Raw genomic sequence first — 22924 nt, 5'->3', positions numbered from 1 at the left:
TTCAGAGAAACACTAAAAACGGACCTTCCTCACACCCGTCTTGTTGAGGTGGACGTGGTCATACAGGTGATGTGGCTGGATGTCTCAGTGGTGTGCCAGGTGGACGTTGGGGAGGAGGGCACATCTTCGGGATACTTCTGCGTTGATTGCCTGGATGATGTGCAGGGGCACGTCTGTGCGGGGCAGCAGTGTGGAGATGGTGATTTTGGCAGTTTGGAATTCCTCTGTGGCTTTCTTTGCCACCTGTCTCAGGGCTGAGGCCACATCGCCCCTGCGGGCACTCAGGTCGTTAGTGCCGGTGTGGATGAGGATGTGTTTGACCTGGCACAGCCTCCTCTTGGAGAGCAGCTCCAGGGCTCTCTGTGCTGTCGGGCACCAAAGCTTTTTCACTTTTCGCCCAGGGAAGAGGCGCCTCTCATCCAGGAACTTCCCATTGGAGTCGCTCAGAATGACCACCTCTGTGTTGACCTGCCACTCCGGGTTTTGCGTCGGGAGTGGTGGGGGCAGCGGGTGTGTTTTAGGGGAGTGGCGTTTTAGGGGTTTGTGTATTAGTGGCAGGTCTGGTGATAGTGGGGGTGTCAGGAGTGGTGGGGAGTGTGGGTGGATCAGTGGGTGCGTCAGTGGGTGCGTCAGGGGTTGTAGGTGTTGTGGGGTCAGTGCAGTGCAGTCTCTGTGCTCCTCTCTTAGCTTCTCCAGCTGGCTCTGCAGGCTCCTCAGCTGGCTGTGCTGGGGTGTCCTGGTCAGCTCCTCCCTCGCTCTGTGCAGCTTCGTCCTCAGGGTTTGGCTCTGCTCCTCCTGGTCTCTCACTGCTGCTCTCAGCTCATGGATCTCAGCCTTGTGGTGCATCTTTAGTCCCTGAACTCCGCAAACTCCAGCTCCAGCACTGATAGGCATTCCTTTAGTGTTTTAATGTTGCTGGAGAGTTTTGGGGAGACAGGGGGGCAGTCTGTGGGAGATGGGGCACTGTCTGGCTCCGTGTGGCTGGGGGCAGACTGCAGGGTGGCCGGCTCTGGCTCGTGTTTCTCTACCTCAGTCTCCTGCTTTGAGGTGTGGAAGCCGAGAGCTAATTGGTCCTGGCTGCTCTCGCTGTCCTGCACCATGAAGGTCCCGTTGTGGTATACATTAAAAGTGAGCATCACACTGTCTGTGTCTTTCTCTACCAGCACTGAGATCTGCCTGCCTCTGCTAATGCCCCTCTTGTTGTTATTGGCGTATGTCTGGCACAGGGTTTTGTGAAAGGCGGTGGGGTACTGAGTGTAGAACAGTAGATTGTTCTTGACCCTGTTTTCTCCTTTACCGGTGTAGTCTAGGATGAGGGTCTCAGGAGATGCTCTCATCACAGCTTGTTTGTAGTCCTTCTTAGCCTGTGCAGAGCGAATGTCTTCAGGGTATCGGATTTCAAAAGGCAGCTCTGCAGTCAGACTGCTGTTCGATAGATTTGTATCAGTCTCAGTGGCAGTTGGGCTCTCTCCTACTGTCACTCTATTCAAATCGGAGCTCTGCATTTTCATTGGCTGAGTCAACTACTGAGAATGCTTATTTATTTTATTAATACATATTTTTTTGTTTAATTATTTGTCTCTATAGGTGAAAGGTCTTACCTCCAATTCTTGTCTTCAGCTTTTCTTTTCTGACTTTTCTTCCTGAACTGTCTCTCTGCTTTCTTCTTTTTGTGTTTCTCTTAAAATTATAATTTTTTGAATACTTTTTCTTCTGAATTTCTATTCCATGTCTTCTGTGTATATTTATAGTGCTATATATTCATTTGTAAATGACAAATTAAATCCGCTTATGTATAAAAACAAAAGTTTTTTAGGAGCTCATATTCCTCTCTCTCTCTCTCTCTCTCTCTCTCTCTCTCTCTCTTTCTCTCTCTCCCTCTCAATTCAATTCATTTGTATTGTCAAAGCAATTGGACATACATACATATACATACATACATACATACATACATACATACATACATACATACATACATCTACACGGAAAATAAATAATAGAATTATGAATCACAATAAGATGTAATGAAGTACAGAAAATGAAAATGTAAAAAAATGTGATCTTTAATACATACAAATAAAGAAAATAGGTTTACTATTTCCAGATTCCTTTTTTGAAATACAATGACATGCATAACAAACAAGTATTTACATTATATTTACAGCCGGTGCTCGTGTGTCACTGTGTCCCTCAGGCTGTGGTAGGCGCTGACATATTGGGCAGCCAGGGTGGCTGTGTGTCCCTCCCCCAGGAGGACTGGCGTTTTTCTTTTTTCTCAGTTTTGTCACAGGTTGGGTGGGCATCCATTATGTTGTTACAGAATTTGTCCCTTATTTTGGGCTAAAGCTTTCCGTGGAGGGGAACGTGGATCAGTTTGTACCATTTTTGGGAGAATCTGCCTTGTTGGGGCGGAGCTGTGACCAGGTGAACAGCAGATCGGGCATAGGTGGGCATGTGGGCAGAGGAGTTGGAAGGCCGGTCAAGCAAATAAGCTTGCTAAGGTACGCAGCAGCAGCAAGCATCCCCCACATCCAGCCAGCCAGCCAGTCTGGCTGGCAGTGACTGAGTGGTTGTCAGACGGCAAGCAACGGAATGTACGTGCTCTGTGATGTCATAGCAGTCAGCTGAGAGAGGCTCGTGATGTCATCGCTGAGCTGGCTGGCTGGCTGGCTCTGTGTGTGTGTGTGTATGTCTGTGTGTGTGTGTGTGTGTGTCTGTTTGTCTGTTTTTCAGTCTGTCTGTCTCTCTCTCTCTCTCTCTCTCTCTCTCTCTCTCTCTCTCTCTCTCTCTCCCTCTCAATTCAATTCATTTGTATTGTCAAAGCAATTGGACATACATACATTCATACATATATATATATATATATATATATATATATATATATATATATACATACATACATGCATACATGCTAGAAAGTCATTACTATGTTATCTTAAAGGCTAACTAAGCAGAACATATATCATTATAGAACAGAGTCCATAGGTCTACACATGGTTTTAGGGAACAGGCACGTAGGTCATACCGTTTGACATTGTTTCCAAGGTTCTCATCGTAAATAACAAACAGAAATCAAACTAGCTTCTGGCCTGACCTTCTAGCTTGACTCTATCTTTCCGCCTTATATACTTGGTGAATAATTGAGGAAGTAGCACCAAGTGACCACATTAGGCTGCCTGAGGGTTTCTGGGGAGTGTAGTTGTCTAGGGTCGGTTTTCTTCCCTAGAGTGCAGACCTTGCAGCAGACCTGGCCTGACATGTCTGCCATGTATGACCCTGCCCCTTGGTTGGTCCCACATCCTCCCCCCCAGCTGCGACCCCATAGGTCGAGCGACAGCTGCAAAAAAGCATGCACCCGGGACAGCCCATCAACATTCCCCATGGCCTTCCCTGGCCTGTGCTGCAGGGTGAAATGAAAATGTTGGAGACTCAAAAACCACCTCATCACACGGGCATTCCTGTCTTTCGAACGATGCATCCAAGTGAGGGGGGCATGGTCAGTGATCAGGGTGAAGTGCCTGCCCAACAAATAGTATCGAAGACTGTCCAAAGCCCACTTCACTGCCAAACATTCTTCTTCAACTACCAAATAATTTATTTCATTGGATTCCAACTTTCTGCTAAGGAACAACACCGGGTGTTCATGATCACCCATTCTTTGGGACAAAACCACTCCGATCCCCACCTCAGAGGCGTCCGTCTGGACTATAAATTCTTTCTGAAAGTCTGGTACCATTAAAACGGGGTTGCGGCAGAGCGCCTCCTGTAGGCTCCGGAAAGCCCGGTTTGCTGTATCACCCCATCTAACCATATTGGGTTCTGTAGCCTTAGTCATATCAGTCAGAGGGGCCGCTAAGGTAGCATAGTTGGGAATAAACCTCCGGTAATACCCAGTTAACCCTAAAAATGCCCTAACCTGCTTTTTATTGACAGGCCTAGGCCAAGAGTTTATGGCTTCAACCTTGGATATTTGGGGTTTCACCATACCCCTCCCTACTGTATAGCCCAAGTATTTGGCCTCTTCCAACCCCAAATTGCATTTGGTTGGATTAGCCATCAGGCCTGCTGCATGTATTGAATCCAATACCGCTTGGAGCTGAGACAAATGTGATTCCCAATCTGGACTGTGAATGACCACATCATCTAAATATGCTGCCGCATACGTCCTGTGTGGTCTAAGTATGTGGTCCATCAACCTTTGAAAGGTGGCAGGAGCACCATGCAGGCCAAAGGGCATCACTGTGTAGTGAAACAGACCATCTGGGGTTGCAAAGGCTGTTTTTTCTTTGGCACCCGGGGTCAAGGGAATCTGCCAGTAGCCCTTGGCTAAGTCAATAGTTGAAATATAGCGAGCATTCCCAATATTCTCTAACAATTCATCTACTCGGGGCATTGGGTATGCATCAAACTTTGAAATTTCATTAACCTTTCTAAAATCATTACAGAATCTCCAGGAGCCATCAGGTTTGGAAACCATGACTATAGGGCTGGACCACTCACTGTGGGATTCTTCAATAACCCCTGCCTCCAGCATTTCCTTAACCTCATTTCTAATAGTGTTCCTGCGAGCTTCTGGTACCCTGTAAGGCCTCATATTTACCTTCTTTCCTGGGAGAGACACAATGTTGTGAGAGACTAAATGGGTACGCCCCGGTATGCCTGAGAAAACTTCCCTATTACGTATTATCAAGTCGTTCACCTCCTTCAACTGGTCAGGTGACAAGGCAGCTGCAATATTCACCTTCGGTGTCCCTAGTGGCTGAGGGGGGTAAGTCAACATCAACACTTCCCTGTCCTTCCAGGCTTTTATTAAGTTGACATGATATATTTGTTCTGGGGGTCGGCGGCCGGGTTGCTGAACCTTATAGTTCACTTCCCGTATTCGCTCTATAATCTCATAAGGTCCCATCCACGTAGCCAGAAATTTACATTCTACAGTGGGAACCAACACCAACACCCTATCACCAGGCTGGAACACCCTCAGTGTAGCCTGACGATTATAGGCGAATTGTTGGTGTTCCTGTGCCTGCCTTAGGTGCTCTCTCACAATGGGAGTGACTGTGGCTATTCTCTCTTGCATAGCATTGATGTGCTCGACTACACTCCGGAAAGGAGTGGACTCGTGTTCCCACGTTTCACGGGCTATGTCTAATATCCCCCTGGGGTGCCTCCCATATAACAGTTCAAAAGGCGAAAAGCCCTGGGAAGCCTGTGGGACTTCCCTAATGGCAGACATCAAGTAGGGCAGCATGAATTCCCAATTTTTCCCATCCTTATCGATTACCTTTCTTAGCATGGACTTCAGGGTCCTATTAAATCTCTCAACCAACCCATCTGTTTGTGGGTGGTAGACTGATGTTCTCAACTGCTTAACCTGCAACAATTTACACAGATCGGTCATAACCTTAGACATAAAGGGTGTGCCCTGATCTGTTAATATCTCCCTCGGTATCCCCACCCTACTACACATCAACATTAGCTCTTTTGCAATACCTTTTGAAGCCATGGTCCGCAGTGGAATGGCTTCTGGGTACCTGGTGGCATAATCCAAAATAACCAGTATATACTGATGCCCTCTGGCTGATTTCGGGAGAGGTCCCACCACATCCATAGCTATCCTAGCAAAGGGGGTCTCTATGATGGGCAAAGGGACCAGTGGGCTTCTGAAGGCTGGTTTAGGAGCATGTAGTTGACATTCAGGACATGAGCTACAATGTTCTGTCACGTCTGCATGTACGCCTGGCCAGTAAAACCTCCTCAGGAGTCTATCCTTGGTTTTGTCCATCCCCAGATGTCCCCCCAGGATATGCCCATGTGCCAGATTGAGAACTGTTCGTCTGAATGGGGTGGGAACTAGCAATTGCTCCACAATGTCCACCCCTATCTTATTTACACGGTACAATAGGTCATTTTTTACCATAAAATAAGGATAAGCTGTTGGCGGGTTTGCAGTAGTCATAGGGGTCCCATTTACTACCTTCACATTTTCTTTAGCATAGTGTAGAGTGAGATCTCGCACCTGTGCGCTGCCAAAATCAGTGGGGAGTCCCTCTAACACTAACACTTCTACATTGTCAGCTTCAGGGGTCTCTATGAATGGATTCTCACCCACCCTGCTAGTGCTGGGTTCCTCACCCTCCATAGGGTCATCTACGTCACTACATTCCAACCCTATGTTTTCAGTTTAATTTTCCCCAACCAAAACCTTCACTGTCGACTCAACTGGGACCAGGTCTACTTTTAGCTCTAGTTGTGGGATCGAGGCAACTTCTGGCTTACAGTTTTCAGTGTGCATTTCCAATTTACTATGTTTTCTATCTAGTTTTCCAAAATTAGGAAAATATCGTCCCAGTATCACATCATATGGCATGTTGGGTACCACACCGACTTCGTAATCTAGTTTCCCGGCCTCTGTCTGTATGTTTACAAGGGCTGTGGGATAGGGGCGTGTGTCACCATGTGTGCATGTGATACTGAGCTCCTGATGTCTATCCAGCTTGTTGGTCGCTACTAATTTTTCTGTGACCAGTGTAACCATACTGCCAGAGTCGAGTAGAGCAGCCACTTCTTTCTCATCGACTATCACTGTACACATGTGTTTTGGATTAGGTACTCCGCCTATGAAAACATCCGTCCCAACAGGGCAGGCATAAAATACCGGTTTCTCTTTCCCCATATCACACACATTACATTGCATTGGTTCCTCTCTACCTGGGCAGTGGGCCGCAATATGTCCTACTTTGTCACAATTGTAGCAGACAATTGGTTGTGATGGTGACCCCCTATAACCCTTAGTCTCGGCTTTAGGCCCCACCTTTGCCCCCCCCAGTCTTGCTCTTTTCTTCCAACCCAGCGCGTCATGTTTCCCAGAGTACTTTGGAACCATCTTACCCGGTCCGCTGGTTCGTCATGGCCTGGGGAATGAGTTTTTAACCTCCGGTACATGCTCTGCTGCTCCGGCTGTATAGAACCGCTCTACAATGGCCACCAAGGTGTCAGCGGACAGCACCTCATTCTGGCCAACCCAGCGTCGAACGTCCTTGGGCAAACAGCGTTGGTAGTTGTCAAGGACTATGGCCTCCACCACCTCGGCTGATGAATGGACCTCTGGCTGTAGCCATTTCCTGGCCAGATGGATCAGATCAAACATCTGCGTTCGGATTGGTTGTCCTGGTTGGTAGGCCCACTGCTGAAACCGATGTGCCCTCACTGCGGTGGTCACGCCCAATCGGGTCATTATCTCCGCTTTCAATTTATCATAGTCCTGGGCGTCCTTCAGCTCCAGATCAAAGTACGCTTTCTGTGCATCCCCTGCCAGATAAGGTGCCACAAGCCCTGCCCAGGAATCTTTTGGCCATCCCTCTCTCCGCTGTCCTCTCAAAGGTCATAAGGAAGGCCTCAACATCGTCCTGTTTTGTCATTTTCTGCAGAAAGTGATTGGTGCGGGGAGTGGAATGGGTTGCAGCCCCCTGTGGACCAATCCTGGTTGCAAGTGCTTCAACACTCTCTTTCAGCTCTTTAGTCACCTTTTCCTGCTCTTCTCTAAACATTTTATTTGTATCATGCTGGACCTGCAGTGCTTCCTGATGCATCCGCATAGCATCCTGGTGAGCCACCTGCTGCACCCTGGTCGCTTCCTGTTGGGCTATTACAGCCTGTAGTTTTTTTTTTTTGGATAAAAAAATTCACTCAGCCAGTCTGGGTTTCATGAGGTGCTGCCCGCATTCTACACCAAATGTGACAAAACGCCTTGGCTGTACACATGTGCGGGTCTTCTCTGTGATCTTCTTAGGAGTAAAAACCAGTCATGACCCAGGGAGGAGGTTGCAAATACAGGGCTGTGCCTGTATGTTTACTTCAAACAAAACAAATCTGAAAACAAAACCTAACTCACACTGGAGTTGTAACTAATCTTACATAATCATTCTATTTTAAACAAAGTCTGGAATAAATAAGTCTTGGCTTTCTCCTTATGAGCTACCTCTGTTTTCCAGATAACTCACCCTATTGTCTCTCACTTCTCTCTCTCTCAGGCCTGCCTTATATACCTGATGAATAATTGAGGAAGTAACACCAAGTGACCACATTAGGTGCTAGAATGGCTGCCTGAGGGTTTCTGGGGAGTGTAGTTGCCTAGGGTCGGTATTCTACCCTAGAGTACACACCTTGCAGCAGACCTGGCCTGACATATCTGCCATGTATGACCCTGCCCCTTGGTTTGTCACAATACATACATACATACATATACACGGAAAATAAATAATAGAATTATGAATCACAATAAGATGTAATGAAGTACAGAAAAAGAAAATGTAATAAAATGTGATCTTTAATACATACAAATAAAGAAAATAGGTATACCATTTCCAGATTCCTTTTTTGAAATACAATGACATGCATTACAAACGAGTATTTACATTATATTTACAGCCGGTGCTCGTGTGTCACTGTGTCCCTCAGGCTGTGGTTGGCGTTGACATATTGGGCAGAATGTGTCCCTTATTTTGGGCTAAAGCTTTCTGTGGAGGGGAACGTGGATCAGTTTGTACCATTTTTGGGAGGATCTGCCTTGTTGGGGCGGAGCTGTGATCCAGGTGAACAGCAGATCGGGCATAGGTGGGCATGTGGGCAGAGGAGTAGGAAGGCCGGTCAAGCAAATAAGCTTGCTAAGGTACACAGCAGCAGCAAGCAGCCCCCCCATCCAGCCAGCCAGCCAGTCTGGCTGGCAGTGACTGAGTGGTTGACAGACGGCAAGCAACGGAATGTTCATGCTCTGTGATGTCATAGCAGTCAGCTGAGAGAGGCTTGTGATGTCATCGCTGAGCTGGCTGGCTGGCTGGCTGGCTGGCTGTGTGTGTGTCTGTGTGTGTGTGTGTGTGTGTGTGTCTGTTTGTGTTTGTCAGTCTGTCTGTCTGTCTGTCTCTCTCTCTCTCTCTCTCTCTCCCTCTCAATTCAATTCATTTGTATTGTCAAAGCAATTGGACATACATACATACATACATACATGCTAGAAAATCATTACTATGTTATCTTAAAGGCTAACTAAGCAGAACATATTTCATTATAGAACAGAGTTCATAGATCTACACATGGTTTTAAGGAACAGGCACGTAGGTCATACCGTTTGACATTGTCTCCAAGGTTCTCATCGTAAATAACAAACAGAAATCAAACTACCTTATGGCCTCCTGACCTTCTAGCTTGACCTTATCTTTCTTAAGTATACAAGAGAGAAAAACAGGTTTGAGAAAATCATTTCTAACTTTCCTTCCATACAATAATACATACATACATACATACGGAAAATAAATAATAGAATTATGAATCTCAATATAATGTAATGAATTACAGAAAAAGAAAATGTAATAAAATGTGATCTTTAATACATTCAAATAAAAAAAATAGGTTTACTATTTCCAGATTCCTTTTTGAAATACAATGACATGCATTACAAACGAGTATTTACATTATATTTACAGCCGGTGCTCGTGTGTCACTGTGTCCCTCAGGCTGTGGTAGGCGCTGACATATTGGGCAGCCAGGGTGGCTGTGTGTCCCTCCACCAGGAGGACTGACCGTTTTTCTTTTTTATCAGTTTTGTCACAGGTTGGGTGGGCATTCGTTATGTTGTTACAGAATGTGTCCCTTATTTTGGGCTAAAGCTTTCCGTGGAGGGGAACGTGGATCAGTTTGTACCATTTTTGGGAGGATCTGCCTTGTTGGGGCGGAGCTGTGATCCAGGTGAACAGCAGATTGGGCTTAGGTGGGCATTTGGGCAGAGGAATAGGAAGGCCGGTCAGGCAAATTAGCTTGCTAAGATACGCAGCAGCAGCAAGCAGCCCCCCCATCCAGCCAGCCAGCCAGTCTGGCTGGCAGTGACTGAGTGGTTGACAGACGGCAAGCAACGGAATGTACGTGCTCTGTGATGTCATAGCAGTCAGCTGAGAGAGGCTCGTGATGTCATGGCTGAGCTGGCTGGCTGTCTGGCTGGCTGGCTCTGTGTGTGTGTGTGTGCGTGTGTCTGTCTGTCTGTCAATTCATTTCAATTCAATTCAAAGGTGCTTTATTGGCATGATCTATCACAATATTGCCAAAGCAGATACAAATGTTCTATCAATCAAGACAAAACATTGCAATACAAGATTCAGTGGAACAAATATAGTACACATTGAAATAAAATTAAGTAGGATATAAACCATATTTGTTGTTTGTATCAAAATTTGTGTCATGACATCAGAAAAATCACTGTTTTTATTTTGTTTTGCAAATGGAGTGCCACAGGCTGGTGTCTACACACTGTCTCGCAGGCTGTGGCAGGTGGATACATATTGCGCTGCTAAGAAGGCAGTGCGCTCCTCCTCTCCCAGCAGGACGGGGAGTTTGCAGCAATCGGGGATCATGCTGAACTCAGGGATATGCATTTTTAATATTTTAAAGTATGTCTCCCTGATTTTTGTGTATTTAGGGCAGGACAGCAGGAAATGCGCCTGTGTTTCGACCTCCCCTAGGTCACACTGGCTGCACAGCCGCTCTTCTCTGGCAACCCAGAATTTTCTGTAGCGGCCTTTTTCAATGGCGAGGCTGTGGTCACTGAGCCTGTATTTAGTTAGATTTTGTCTCTCTTTTATATTTTGGATTTTTAAGTATTCAGCCAATGTAATGTTTCTATTCAGGGCCCGGTAGCATTCCAATTTGTTTTGTAATTCTAATTCGTGTCTCTAATCTTTTGTGTATTTGCTTTTCAGGTACATGTCAATTTTCCCAATTGTTGTTGTTTTGGTCATTGTGTGTTCGGGCTCTGTGAGCCTCAGAGCCGTGGGGGCGTTTCTGTGTACGTGTAAGATGTTTTTATTAAATTCTAGGTGGAATATTTCCATGGGGCTTTTGTCCCAATTGTTGTTATTGAGGTTCATGAGGGGACCCCACACTTCGCTCCCATATAGCAGGATTGGTTGGATGATGGAGTTTAATATTTTAATCCAAATAGTTATTGGTATTGTTGTTTTCCCAAATTGTGTCTTTATGGCATAAAATGCCCGGCGTGCCTTGTCTTTTAATGCGTTTATAGCCAGGCTGAAGCTCCCTGACGCACTGATGGTCAGGCCAAGGTAGTTGTATCTGGTGCAGTGCTCTAATCCAGTGCTGCCCAGAGTGAAGCGGTACCTGTTTCCCTGAGATGGGGCTTTTTTCTGGAAAACCATAACTCTGGTCTTGTCCAGATTGACTGCCAGGGCCCATTTCTGACAGTACTGCTCTAGCAGCGCCAGGTTCTGCTGAAGCCCCTGCTCTGTGGGCGACAGCAGCACCAGGTCGTCTGCGTAGAGCAGGAACTTGATCTCTGTGTCATGGAGAGTTAGGCTGCGGGCGTCAGACTGCTCCAACACTGTGGCCAACTCGATGATGTAGATGTTGAACTGTGTTGGACTCAGACTGCAGCCCTGTCTCACTCCCCGCCCCTGAGTGAAGAACTCTGTTCTTGAGTTGCCAATTTGAACTCCGCATTTGTTTTCAGAATACATTGATTTAATGATGTCATAAACTTTACCCCCTACACCACTCTGTAGAAGTTTATAAAATAATCCCTTGTGCCAGATTGAGTCAAATGCCTTTCTAAAGTCTACAAAACAGGCAAATATTTTTCCTTTATTGTTTTGGGTATATTTATTTATGAGGGTGTGTAGAGTGTAAATATGATCGGTTGTGCTGTGTTTTGGTAGGAAGCCAATCTGACTCTTATTCAGGACACTGTGCTTGGTAAGGAAGGCCAGTATCTGGGCGTTGATGATACTGCAGAACACCTTCCCCAGGTTACTGCTCACACAGCTGCCCCAGTAGTTATTGGGGTCTAATTTGTCTCCACTTTTAAAAATCGGGGTGATCAATCCTTGATTCCCGACCTCAGGGAAACACCCGGCTCTCAGCACCAGGTTAAAGAGTTTGAGCAGAGCCTCCTGCAGCTGCGGGCTGCTGTGCTTCAGCATCTCAGGGCTGATGCTGTCGGGGCCGCTGGCTTTCCTGGGTTTGAGGATTTTGAGTTGATGTTTTAGTTCCTGTATTGTAAATGGGTTATCTAAGGGATTTTGGTTATTCTTAATGATTTCTTCCAATTTATTTAGGTTTTTTAATATTTTAACCTGTTCTGGCTTTGGATTGTTTTCAACATTTTGGTAAAGTTTTTCAAAGTGTGTTTTCCAGATTTCTCCATTTTGAATTGGTATTTCATTTTTTGTTTTTGGGGTATTTATTCTGCCCATATAGTGGTCTTTTTTCTTACTGAGGAGTTGCTTGTAGTGCCGCAGGGCCTGGCAGTAGCTGAGGCGAGCCTCCTGGTTGTCGGGCTCTCTGTGTTTAGTGTTGGAGAGATGTCTCAGGTGTTTCCTAGAAGTTTCACACTCCTGGTCACACCACTGTTCTTTTTTTCTTTTAGACGATTTCATATTTTGGTTTTTAATTGTTTTAATGTTTGATTTTAAAGCCAGTCTCTCAAATATTTCATTCAGTGTTTTGGTGGCTGAGTTTATTCCGTTTTGGTTTATTTGATAGTGTGAGGATTGATATCTGTCTAACATGTTTTCAATCTCATCACTATTCAGGGCTCTTGTGTAGTTCTCTGTGCTGGGCTCTGACCATCTCTAACTGGGTGGCAGGGAGACCAGTTTTGTGGGAAGTTTGGCTCTGACTTGTGGCTGCGCTGATCTTTTTAGGTAAAGTGTTATTTGGCTGTGGTCTGATAGTGGAGATTGTTGTCTGACTATAAACGCATTGTTGGCTTGTGGGTCCAGGTCAGTTATGGCGTAGTCCACCACACTGCTGCCCAGAGCCGAGCAGTATGTGAATCTCCCCAGAGAGTACCCCCTGGTCCTGCCATTGATGATATATAGACCCAGGCTTTTACATAGGCGCACTACCTGCTTCCTGCTCTTGTTTACCACGCTGTCGTGGCTGTGTCAGTGTGGAGGTGTGTGTGTGGCACAGCGGGGAGTCTCCGAACAGGTGTGTGTTCCCCTCTGTATTGATGTAGTCCATCTCTCTGCCAGTCCTGGCATTGAGATCGCCACACAGCAGTACAGAGCCCAGGGTCTGGAAGTGGCAGATTTCGTTTTGAAGCTCATGAAAGCCTTCCTCATTATAGTAGGGGGAGTCTGCGGGTGGCATATAAATTGCACATAGGTATATATCTGTGTTATTTTGTAGGGTGTCTTTTCTGATTTTCATCCACAGGTGTGTGTCTCCTCTCTGTACTGGGCATAGGGCTGCTCGGAGCTCCTCCCTGTACCACACGATAATCCCCCACGAGGCCCTGCCACACCTGACTTTGGGTTTTTTATAGGAGGGCACAATCAGCTCCCTGTATCCATTGTATCCATCCAGTGTATAGACATATCTGCACAGCACCAAGTCTCTACAAGAATGAAAACATCTGAACTATTTACAGTGTTGATCAGTTCAGGGCCTGTGCTCTTCATTCCAAAAGTTGAGGAGCGTAAACCCTGCATATTCCAACTGCTTATTTTAAAGGACATGTTAATATATTTTATTATACTTGTCTCTTCTACATAAGAAAGTTTAATTTGTGGTCTACAACTGATATTATATTACTATTAATAATTATATATGGATATACATAATAATCACTCAAAGATTTTATCTTTGCATCAAAATATCAGAATAATTAAATCACATTTTTTCTTACTCTCCATCTCCACAACCATATATATGTGTGTTGAGGCTCAGTTAACTCAGCAGTGTGGTACAGATGACACTGAGGAGTTGCCTTATCTGGGCCAGCTGGGCAGCATCGGGCCTCCAGGCTCTGGAAGCCGCTGCTGCGTGGCTGTGTGGCTGTGCTGGTCCCCGGCTGTCCGCTCTGCTGTGCTGGACGGGCCCTCTGGGGATGGGATGGGGGGGTGGGGAATGGGGCCGCGGGGTCTCAGGGGCTGGGGCTGGGGTGGAGCCGGTGGCTGGGGATGTGGCCGGGGGCTGGGGGGTTTGCTCCTGGTCTCGAGGTGGGGGTGTGTGGGGTTTCGGCCCAGGGTTGTGTCCTTGAGGACCTTTGAGATGATCCTCACACCCGTCTTGTTGAGGTGGACGTGGTCATACAGGTGATGTGGCTGGATGTCTCAGTGGTGTGCCAGGTGGACGTTGGGGAGGAGGGCACATCTTCGGGACACTTCTGCGTTGATGGCCTGGATGATGTGCAGGGGCACGTCTGTGCGGGGCAGCAGTGTGGAGATGGAAATTTTGGCAGTTGGGAATTCCTCTGTGGCTTTCGTTGCTACCTGTCTCAGGGCTGAGGCCACATCGCCCCTGCGGGCACTCAGGTCGTTAGTGCCGGTGTGGATGAGGATGTGTTTGACTTGGCAAAGCCTCCTCTTGGAGAGCAGCTCCAGGGCTCTCTGTGCTGTGGAGCACCAAAGCTTTTTCACTTTTCGCCCAGGGAAGAGGCGCCTCTCAACCAGGAACTTCCCATTGGATTCGCTCAGAATGACCACCTCTGCGTTGACCTGCCACTCCGGGTTTGCGTCGGGAGTGGTGGGGGCAGCGGGTGTGTTTTGGGGGAGTGGCGTTTCAGGGGGTTGTGTATTAGTGGCAGGTCTGGTGATAGTGGGTGTGTCAGGAGTGGTGGGGAGTGTGGGTGGATCAGTGGGTGCGTCAGGGGTTGGAGGTGTTGTGGGGTCAGTGCAGTGCAGTCTCTGTGCTCCAGTGATGTGTAGCTCCTCTCTTAGCTCCTCCAGCTGGCTCTGCAGGCTCCTTAGCTGGCTGTGCTGGGGTGTCCTGGTCAGCTCCTCCCTCGCTCTGCGCAGCTCCGTCCTCAGGGTTTGGCTCTGCTCCTCCAGGTCTCTCACTGCTGCTCTCAGCTCATGGATCTCAGCCTTGTGCTGCATCTTTAGTCTGTGCATCTCATCCCGGAACTGATCGCACAAGGAGGTCTGGGCCAGGGTGCTCAAGGTCTGCTCCCTGAACTCCGCAAACTCCAGCTCCAGCACTGATAGGCATTCCTTTAGTGTTTTAATGTTGCTGGAGAGTTTTGGGGAGACAGGGGGGCAGTCTGTGGGAGATGGGGCACTGTCTGGCTCCGTGTGGCTGGGGGCAGACTGCAGGGTGGCCGGCTCTGGCTCTTGTTTCTCTACCTCAGTCTGCTGCTTTGAGGTGTGGAAGCCGAGAGCTAATTGGTCCAGGCTGCTCTCGCTGCCCTGCACCATGATGGTCCCGTTGTGGTATACATTAAAAGTGAGCATCACACTGTCTGTGTCTTTCTCTACCAGCACTGAGATCTGCCTGCCTCTGCTAATGCCCCTCTTGTTGTTATTGGGGTATGTCTGGCACAGGGTTTTGTGAAAGGCGGTGTAGAACAGTAGATTGTTCTTGACCCTGTTTTCTCCTTTACCGGTGTAGTCTAGGATGAGGGTCTCAGGAGATGCTCTCATCACAGCTTGTTTGTAGTCCTTCTTAGCCTGTGCAGAGCGAATGTCTTCAGGGTATCGGATTTCAAAAGGCAGCTCTGCAGTCAGACTGCTGTTCGATAGATTTCTATCAGTCTCAGTGGCAGTTGGGCTCTCTCCTACTGTCACTCTATTCAAATCGGAGCTCTGCATTTTCATTGGCTGAGTCAACTACTGAGAATGCTTATTTATTTTATTAATACATATTTTTTTGTTTAATTATTTGTCTCTTACCTCCAATTCTTGTCTTCAGCTTTTCGTTTCTGACTTTTCTTCCTGAACTGTCTCTCTGCTTTCTTCTTTTTGTGTTTCTCTTAAAATTATTATTTTTTGAATACTTTTTCTTCTGAATTTCTATTCCATGTCTTCTGTGTATGTTTATAGTGCTATATATTCATTTGTAAATCACAAATTAAATCCGCTTATGTATAAAAACAAATGTTTTTTAGGAGCTCATATTCCTCTCCCTCTCTCTCTCTCTCTCTCTCTCTCTCTCTCTCTCTCTCAATTCATTTCATTTGTATTGTCAAAGCAATTGGACATACATACACATACATACATATACACTCACCTAAAGGATTATTAGGAACACCTGTTCAATTTCTCATTAATGCAATTATCTAATCAACCAATCACATGGCAGTTGCTTCAATGCATTTAGGGGTGTGGTCCTGGTCAAGACAATCTCCTGAACTCCAAACTGAATGTCTGAATGGGAATGAAAGGTGATTTAAGCAATTTTGAGCGTGGCATGGTTGTTGGTGCCAGACGGGCCGGTCTGAGTATTTCACAATCTGCTCAGTTACTGGGATTTTCACGCACAACCATTTCTAGGGTTTACAAAGAATGGTGTGAAAAGGGAAAAACATCCAGTATGCGGCAGTCCTGTGGGCGAAAATGCCTTGTTGATGCTAGAGGTCAGAGGAGAATGGGCCGACTGATTCAAGCTGATAGAAGAGCAACTTTGACTGAAATAACCACTCGTTACAAACGAGGTATGCAGCAAAGCATTTGTGAAGCCACAACACGTACAACCTTGAGGCGGATGGGCTACAACAGCAGAAGACCCCACCGGGTACCACTCATCTCCACTACAAATAGGAAAAAGAGGTGAGACATTCAGATGGTAGAGTCTGAATTTGGCGTAAACAGAATGAGAACATGGATCCATCATGTCTTGTTACCACTGTGCAGGCTGGTGGTGGTGGTGTAATGGTGTGGGGGATGTCTTCTTGGCACACTTTAGGCCCCTTAGTGCCAATTGGGCATCGTTTAAATGCTACGGCCTACCTGAGCATTGTTTCTGACCATGTCCATCCCTATTTGACCACCATGTACCCATCCTCTGATGGCTACTTCCAGCAGGATAATGCACCATGTCACAAAGGTCGAATCATTTCAAATTGGTTTCTTGAACATGACAATGAGTTCACTGTACTAAACTGGCCCCCACAGTCACCAGATCTCAACCCAATAGAGCATCTTTGGGATGTGGTGGAACGGGAGCTTCGTGCCCTGGATGTGCATCCCACAAATCTCCATCAACTGCAAGATGCTATCCTATCAATATGGGCCAACATTTCTAAAGAATGCTTTCAGCACCTTGTTGAAGCAATGCCACATAGAATTAAAGCAGTTCTGAAGGCGAAAGGGGGTCAAACACAGTATTAGTATGGTGTTCCTAATAATCCTTTAGGTGAGTTCATCGTAGCTCTTAATACTCTCTTTCTGTCTGGAGGAGATATAATTGAAGTATTGTACACGTACCCGGCTACTTTCAACACCCATTGCTGCACTGATATTTTTCCCTCCATTTTTCTTTATCCATTTTTTTTTTGCTGGAAGTTCCGTCAATACCCGTCAGCCTTTAAGAGACATCATGCAGCCAGGCCTCTTGGCTTGCGGCCACACCGTCCTGAACGCGCCCAATCTCATCAGATCTCGGAAGCTAAACGGGGCAAGGGCTCGTCAGTACTTGGATAGGTGACCTCCTGGAGATATCAGGTGCTGCAAGTTATTTCGTCTCCTGGGTAACTTTATCGTAGCTCTAAATACTCTCTTTCTGTCTGGAGGAGATATAATTGAAGAATTGTACACATACCCGGCTACTTTCAACACCCTTTGCTGCACTGATATTTTTCCCTCCATTTTTCTTTTTTCTTTTTTATTTAGCTGGAAGTTCCGTCAATACCCTCCAGCCTTTAAGAGACATCATGCAGCCAGGCATCTCGGCTTGCGGCCACACCATCCTGAACGCGCCCGATCTCGTCAGATCTCGGAAGCTAAACGGGGCAGGACCTGGACAGTACATGAAAGTGAGACCTCCTGGAAATACCTGGTGCTGCAAGCTTTTACGTCTCCTGGGTAACTTTATCGTAGCTCTTAATACTCTCTATCTGTCTGGAGGAGATATAATTGAAGTATTGTACACGTACCCAGCTACTGTCAACACCATTTGCTGCACTGATATTTTTCCATCCATTTTTCTTTTTTTTTTTTTTTTTTGCTGGAAGTTCCGTCAATACCCGCCAACCTTTAAGAGACATCATGCAGCCAGGCCTCTCGGCTTGCGGCCACACTGTCCTGAATGCGCCCGATCTCGTCAGATCTCGGAAGCTAAACGGGGCAGGGCCTGGTCAGTACTTGGATGGGAGACCTCCTAGAAATACCAGGTGCTGCAAGCTTTTTACGTCTCCTGGGTAACTTCATCGTAGCTCTTAATACTCTCTTTCTGTCTCCAGGAGATATAATTGAAGAATTGTACACGTACCCGGCTACTTTCAACACCCTTTGCTGCACTGGTATATTTCCCTCTATTTTTCTTTTTTTTTTTGCTGGCAGTTCCGTCAATACCCGCCAGCCTTTAAGAGACATCATGCAGCCAGGCATCTCGGCTTGTGGCCACACCATCCTGAACGCGCCCGATCTCGTCAGATCTCGGAAGCTAAACGGGGCAGGAACTGGTCAGTACTTGAATGTGAGACCTCCTGGAAATACCTGGTGCTGCAAGCTTTTACGTCTCCTGGGTAACTTTATCGTAGCTCTTAATACTCTCTCTCTGTCTGGAGGATATATAATTGGAGAATTGTACACGTACCCGGCTACTTTCAACACCCTTTGCTGCACTGACATTTTTCCCTCCATTTTTCTTTTGTCTTTTGTATTTTGCTGGAAGTTCCATCAATACCCTCCAGCCTTTAAGAGACATCATGCAGCCAGGTCTTTTGGCTTGCGGCCACACCGTCCTGAACGCGCCCGATCTCGGAAGCTAAACGGGGCAGGGCCTTGTCAGTACTTGGATGGGAGACCTCCTGGAAATACCTGGTGCTGCAAGCTTTTTACGTCTCCTGGGTAACTTCATCGTAGCTCATAATACTCTCTATCTGTCTGGAGGAGATATAATTGAAGAAATGTACACGTACCCGGCTACTTTCAACACCCTTTGCTGCACTGATATTTTTCCCTCCATTTCTCTTTTTTCTTTTTTCTTTTGCTGGAAGTTCCGTCAATACCCTCCAGCCTTTAAGAGACATCATGCTGCCAGACCTCTTGGCTTGCGACCACACCGTCCTACACCCGCTGATCTCGTCAGATCGTGGAAGCTAAACAGGGCAGAGCCTGGTCACTACTTGGATGCGTGACCTCCTGGAAATACCAGGTGCTGCAAGCTTTTAACGTTTCCTGGGTAACTTCATCGTAGCTCTTAATACTCTCTTTCTGTCTGGAGGAGGTAAATTTGAAGAATTGTACAAGTACCCGAATACTTTCAACTCCCTTTGCTGCACTGATATTTTTCCCTCCATTTTTCTTTTACTTTTTTATTTTTTCTGGAAGTTCCGTCAATACCCGCCAGCCTTTAAGAGACATCATGCAACCAGGCCTCTTGGCTTGCGGCCACACCGTCCTGAACGCGCCCAATCTTGTCAGATCTTAGAAGCAATATGTGACAGGGCCTGGTCATTATTTGGATGGGTGACATCCAGGAAATACCAGGTGCTGCAAGCTTCTTACGTCTCCTGGGTAACTTCATCGTAGCTCTTAATACTCTCTTTCTGTCTGGAGTAGATATAATTGAAGTATTGTACACGTACCCGGCTACTGTCAACACCCTTTGCTGCACTGATATTTTTCCATCCATTTTTCTTTTTTTTTTTTCTTTTTTTTTTGTTGGAAGTTCCGTCAATACCCTCCAGCCTTTAAGAGACATCATGCAGCCAGGGCTCTCGGCTTGCGGCCACACCGTCCTGAACGCGCCCGATCTCGTTAGATCTCGGAAGCTAAACGGGGCAGGGCCTGGTCAGTACTTGGAAGGGTGACCTCTTGGAAATACCAGGTGCTGCAAGCTTTTTTCGTCTCCTGGGTAACTTCATCGTAACTCTTAATACTCTCTTTCAGTCTGGAGGAGATATAATTGAAGAATTGTACACGTACCCGGCTACTTTCAACACCCTTTCCTGCACTGATATTTTTCCCTCCATTTTTCTATTTTTTTTTTTTTTTTTTATGCTGGAAATTCCGTCAATACCCGCCAGCCTTTAAGAGACATCATGCAGCCAGGCGTCTCGGCTTGTGGCCACACCGTCCTGAACGCGCCCGATCTCGTCAGATCTCGGAAACTAAACGGGGCAGGACCTGGTCAGTACTTGGATGGGTGACCTCCTGGAAATACCAGGTGCTGCAAGCTTTTTCGTCTCCTGGGTAACTTCATCGTAGCTCTTAATACTCTATTTCTGTCTGGAGGAGATATAATTGAAGAATTGTACACGTACCCGGCTACTTTCAACACCTTTTGCTGCACTGATATTTTTCCCGGCATTTTTCTTTTTCTTTTTTATTTTTTCTGGAAGTTCCATCAATATCCGCCAGCCTTTAAGAGACATCATGCAACCAGGCATCTCGGCTTGCGGACACACAGACCTGAACGCGCCTGATCTCGTCAGATCTCGGAAACGAAACGGGGCATGACCTGGTCAGTACTTGGATGGGAGATCTCCTGGAAATACCAGGTGCTGCCAGCTTTTTACGTCTGCTGGGTAACTTTATCTTAGCTCTTAATACTCTCTTTCAGTCTGGAGGAGATATAATTGAAGTATTGTACACGTACCCGGTTACTTTCAACACCTTTTGCTGCACTGATATTTTTCCCTCCATTTTTCTTTTTTCTTCTTTATTTTGCTGGAAGTTCCGTCAATATCCTCCAGCCTTTAAGAGACATCATGCAGCCAGGCCTCTTGGCATGCGGACACATTGTCCTGAATGCGCCCGATCTCATCAGATCTCGGAAGCTTAACGGGGCAGGGCCTGGTCAGTACTTGAATGTGAGAACTCGTGGAAATACCTGGTGCTGCAAGCATTTTACGTCTCCTGGGTAAGTTTATCATAGCTCTTCATTCTCTTTTTCTGTCTGGAGGAGATATAATTGAAGAATTGTACACGTACCCAGCTACTTTCAATACCCTTTGCTGCAGTGGTATTTTTCCCCCATTTTTCTTTTTTCATTTTTTTTTGCTGGAAGTTCTGTCAATACCCTCCAGCCATTTAGAGACATCATGCAGCCAGGCTTCTTGGCTTGCGGCCACACCGTCCAGAACGCGCCCCATCTCGTCAGACCTTGGAAACTAAACGGGCCAGGCCCTGGTTAGTACTTGGATGGGTGACCTCCTGGAAATACCAGGTGATGCAAGCTTTTACGTCTCCTGGGTAAATTCATCGTAGCTCTTAATACTCTCTTTCTGTCTGGAGGAGATATAATTGAAGTATTGTACACGTACCTGGCTACTTTCAACATCCTTTGCTGCACTGATATTTTTCCCTCCGTTTTTCTTTTTTTTTTTTTTTGCTGGAAGTTCCGTCAATACCCGCCAACCATTAAGAGACATCATGCAGCCAGGCTTCTCGGCTTGTGTCCACACCGTCCTGAAAGCGCTCGATCTCGTCAGATCGCGTAAGCTGAACGGGGCAGGTCCTGGTCAGTACTTGGATGGGTGACCTCCTGGAAATACCAGGTGCTGCAAGCTTTATACGTCTCCTGGGTAAGTTTATCATAGCTCTTCATTCTCTTTTTCTGTCTGGAGGAGATATAATTGAAGAATTGTACACGTACCCAGCTACTTTCAACACCCTTTGCTGCAGTGGTATTTTTCCCTCCATTTTTCTTTTTTCTTTTTTCTTTTGCTGGAAGTTCCGTCAATACCCTCCAGCCTTTAAGAGACATCATGCAGCCAGGCCTCTTGGCATGCGGACACATTGTCCTGAACGCGCCCGAACTCATCAGATCTCGGAAGCTAAACGGGGCAGGACCTGGTCAGTACTTGAATGTGAGACCTCCTAGAAATACCTGGTGCTGCAAGCTTTTACGTCTCCTGGGTAACTTCATCGTAGCTCTTAATAGTCTCTTTCTGTCTGGAGGAGATATAATTGAAGTATTGTACACGTACCCGGCTACTTTTAACACCCTTTGCTGCACTGATATTTTTCCCTCCATTTATCTTTTTTCTTTTTTTTTTGCTGGAAGTTCTGTCAATACCCTCCAGCCATTTAGAGACATCATGCAGCCAGGCCTCTTGGCTTGCGGCCACACCGTCCAGAATGCGCCCCATCTCGTCAGACCTTGGAAACTAAACGGGCCAGGGCCTGGTTAGTACTTAGATGGGTGACCTCCTGGAAATACCAGGTGATAAAAGCTTTTTACGTATCCTGTGTAACTTTATCGTAGCTCTTAATACTCTCTTTCTGTCTGGAGGAGATATAATTGAAGTATTGTACACGTACCTGGCTACTTTCAACATCCCTTGCTGCACTGATATTTTTCCCTCCGTTTTTCTTTTTTTTTTTTTTTTGCTGGAAGTTCCGTCAATACCCGCCAACCATTAAGAGACATCATGCAGCCATGCTTCTCGGCTTGTGTCCACACCGTCCTGAACGCGCTCGATCTCGTTAGATCGCGTAAGCTGAACGGGGCAGGTCCTGGTCAGTACTTGGATGGGTGACCTCCTGGAAGTACCAGGTGCTGCAAGCTTTATACGTCTCCTGGGTAACTTCATCGTAGCTCGTAATACTCTCTTTCAGTCTGGAGGAGATATAATTGAAGAATTGTACACGTACCCGGCTACTTTCAACACCCTTTGCTGCACTGATATTTTTCCCTCCATTTTTCTTTTTTCTTTTTTTTTTTGCAGGAAGTTCCGTCAATACCCTCCAGCCTTTAAGAGACATCATGCAGCCAGCTCTCTAGGCTTGCGGCCACACTGACCTGAACGTGCCCGATCTTGTCAGATCTCGGAAGCTAAACGGAGCAGGGCCTGGTCAGTACTTGGATGGGAGACCTCCTGGAAATACCTGGTGCTGCAAGCTTTTTACGTCTCCTGGGTAACTTCATCGTAGCTCTTAATACTCTCTTTCTGTCTGGAGGTGTTATAATTGAGGAATTGTACACGTACCCGGCAACTTTCAACAGCCTTTGCTGCACTGATATTTTTCCC

The 22924-nt window shown here is 46.5% G+C and overlaps 3 non-coding genes and 12 pseudogenes across 3 annotated transcripts; all 15 read left to right on the top strand.

Moving 5' to 3' along the window:
• The first annotated feature begins 17340 nt into the window (after positions 1–17340).
• Positions 17341–17459, top strand: LOC136740219 (uncharacterized; annotated as a pseudogene).
• A 215-nt stretch (positions 17460–17674) lies between these two features.
• LOC136740092 (uncharacterized) lies at positions 17675–17793 on the top strand (annotated as a pseudogene).
• Positions 17794–18008: 215 nt separating this feature from the next.
• LOC136740210 (5S ribosomal RNA) lies at positions 18009–18127 on the top strand. The gene has a single exon (XR_010813070.1). It is a non-coding gene; the product is annotated as a 5S ribosomal RNA (ribosomal RNA).
• A 209-nt stretch (positions 18128–18336) lies between these two features.
• Positions 18337–18455, top strand: LOC136740094 (uncharacterized; annotated as a pseudogene).
• Positions 18456–18670: 215 nt separating this feature from the next.
• On the top strand, positions 18671–18779 carry LOC136740151 (uncharacterized; annotated as a pseudogene).
• An 890-nt stretch (positions 18780–19669) lies between these two features.
• LOC136740105 (5S ribosomal RNA) lies at positions 19670–19788 on the top strand. The gene has a single exon (XR_010813060.1). It is a non-coding gene; the product is annotated as a 5S ribosomal RNA (ribosomal RNA).
• Positions 19789–20008: 220 nt separating this feature from the next.
• LOC136740266 (5S ribosomal RNA) lies at positions 20009–20127 on the top strand. Its single transcript, XR_010813104.1, has one exon. It is a non-coding gene; the product is annotated as a 5S ribosomal RNA (ribosomal RNA).
• Positions 20128–20342: 215 nt separating this feature from the next.
• Positions 20343–20461, top strand: LOC136740191 (uncharacterized; annotated as a pseudogene).
• A 216-nt stretch (positions 20462–20677) lies between these two features.
• Positions 20678–20796, top strand: LOC136740157 (uncharacterized; annotated as a pseudogene).
• A 214-nt stretch (positions 20797–21010) lies between these two features.
• On the top strand, positions 21011–21129 carry LOC136740170 (uncharacterized; annotated as a pseudogene).
• Positions 21130–21341: 212 nt separating this feature from the next.
• LOC136740154 (uncharacterized) lies at positions 21342–21460 on the top strand (annotated as a pseudogene).
• Positions 21461–21676: 216 nt separating this feature from the next.
• On the top strand, positions 21677–21795 carry LOC136740208 (uncharacterized; annotated as a pseudogene).
• Positions 21796–22009: 214 nt separating this feature from the next.
• On the top strand, positions 22010–22128 carry LOC136740227 (uncharacterized; annotated as a pseudogene).
• A 214-nt stretch (positions 22129–22342) lies between these two features.
• Positions 22343–22461, top strand: LOC136740188 (uncharacterized; annotated as a pseudogene).
• Positions 22462–22677: 216 nt separating this feature from the next.
• Positions 22678–22796, top strand: LOC136740055 (uncharacterized; annotated as a pseudogene).
• Positions 22797–22924: the final 128 nt, after the last annotated feature.

Source organism: Amia ocellicauda, unplaced genomic scaffold, assembly GCF_036373705.1.
Source record: "Amia ocellicauda isolate fAmiCal2 unplaced genomic scaffold, fAmiCal2.hap1 HAP1_SCAFFOLD_63, whole genome shotgun sequence".
Lineage (NCBI taxonomy): Eukaryota > Metazoa > Chordata > Actinopteri > Amiiformes > Amiidae > Amia > Amia ocellicauda.
The sequence above is the reverse complement of the archived record's forward strand: the minus strand, read 5'-3'. Positions and strand labels throughout refer to the sequence as shown.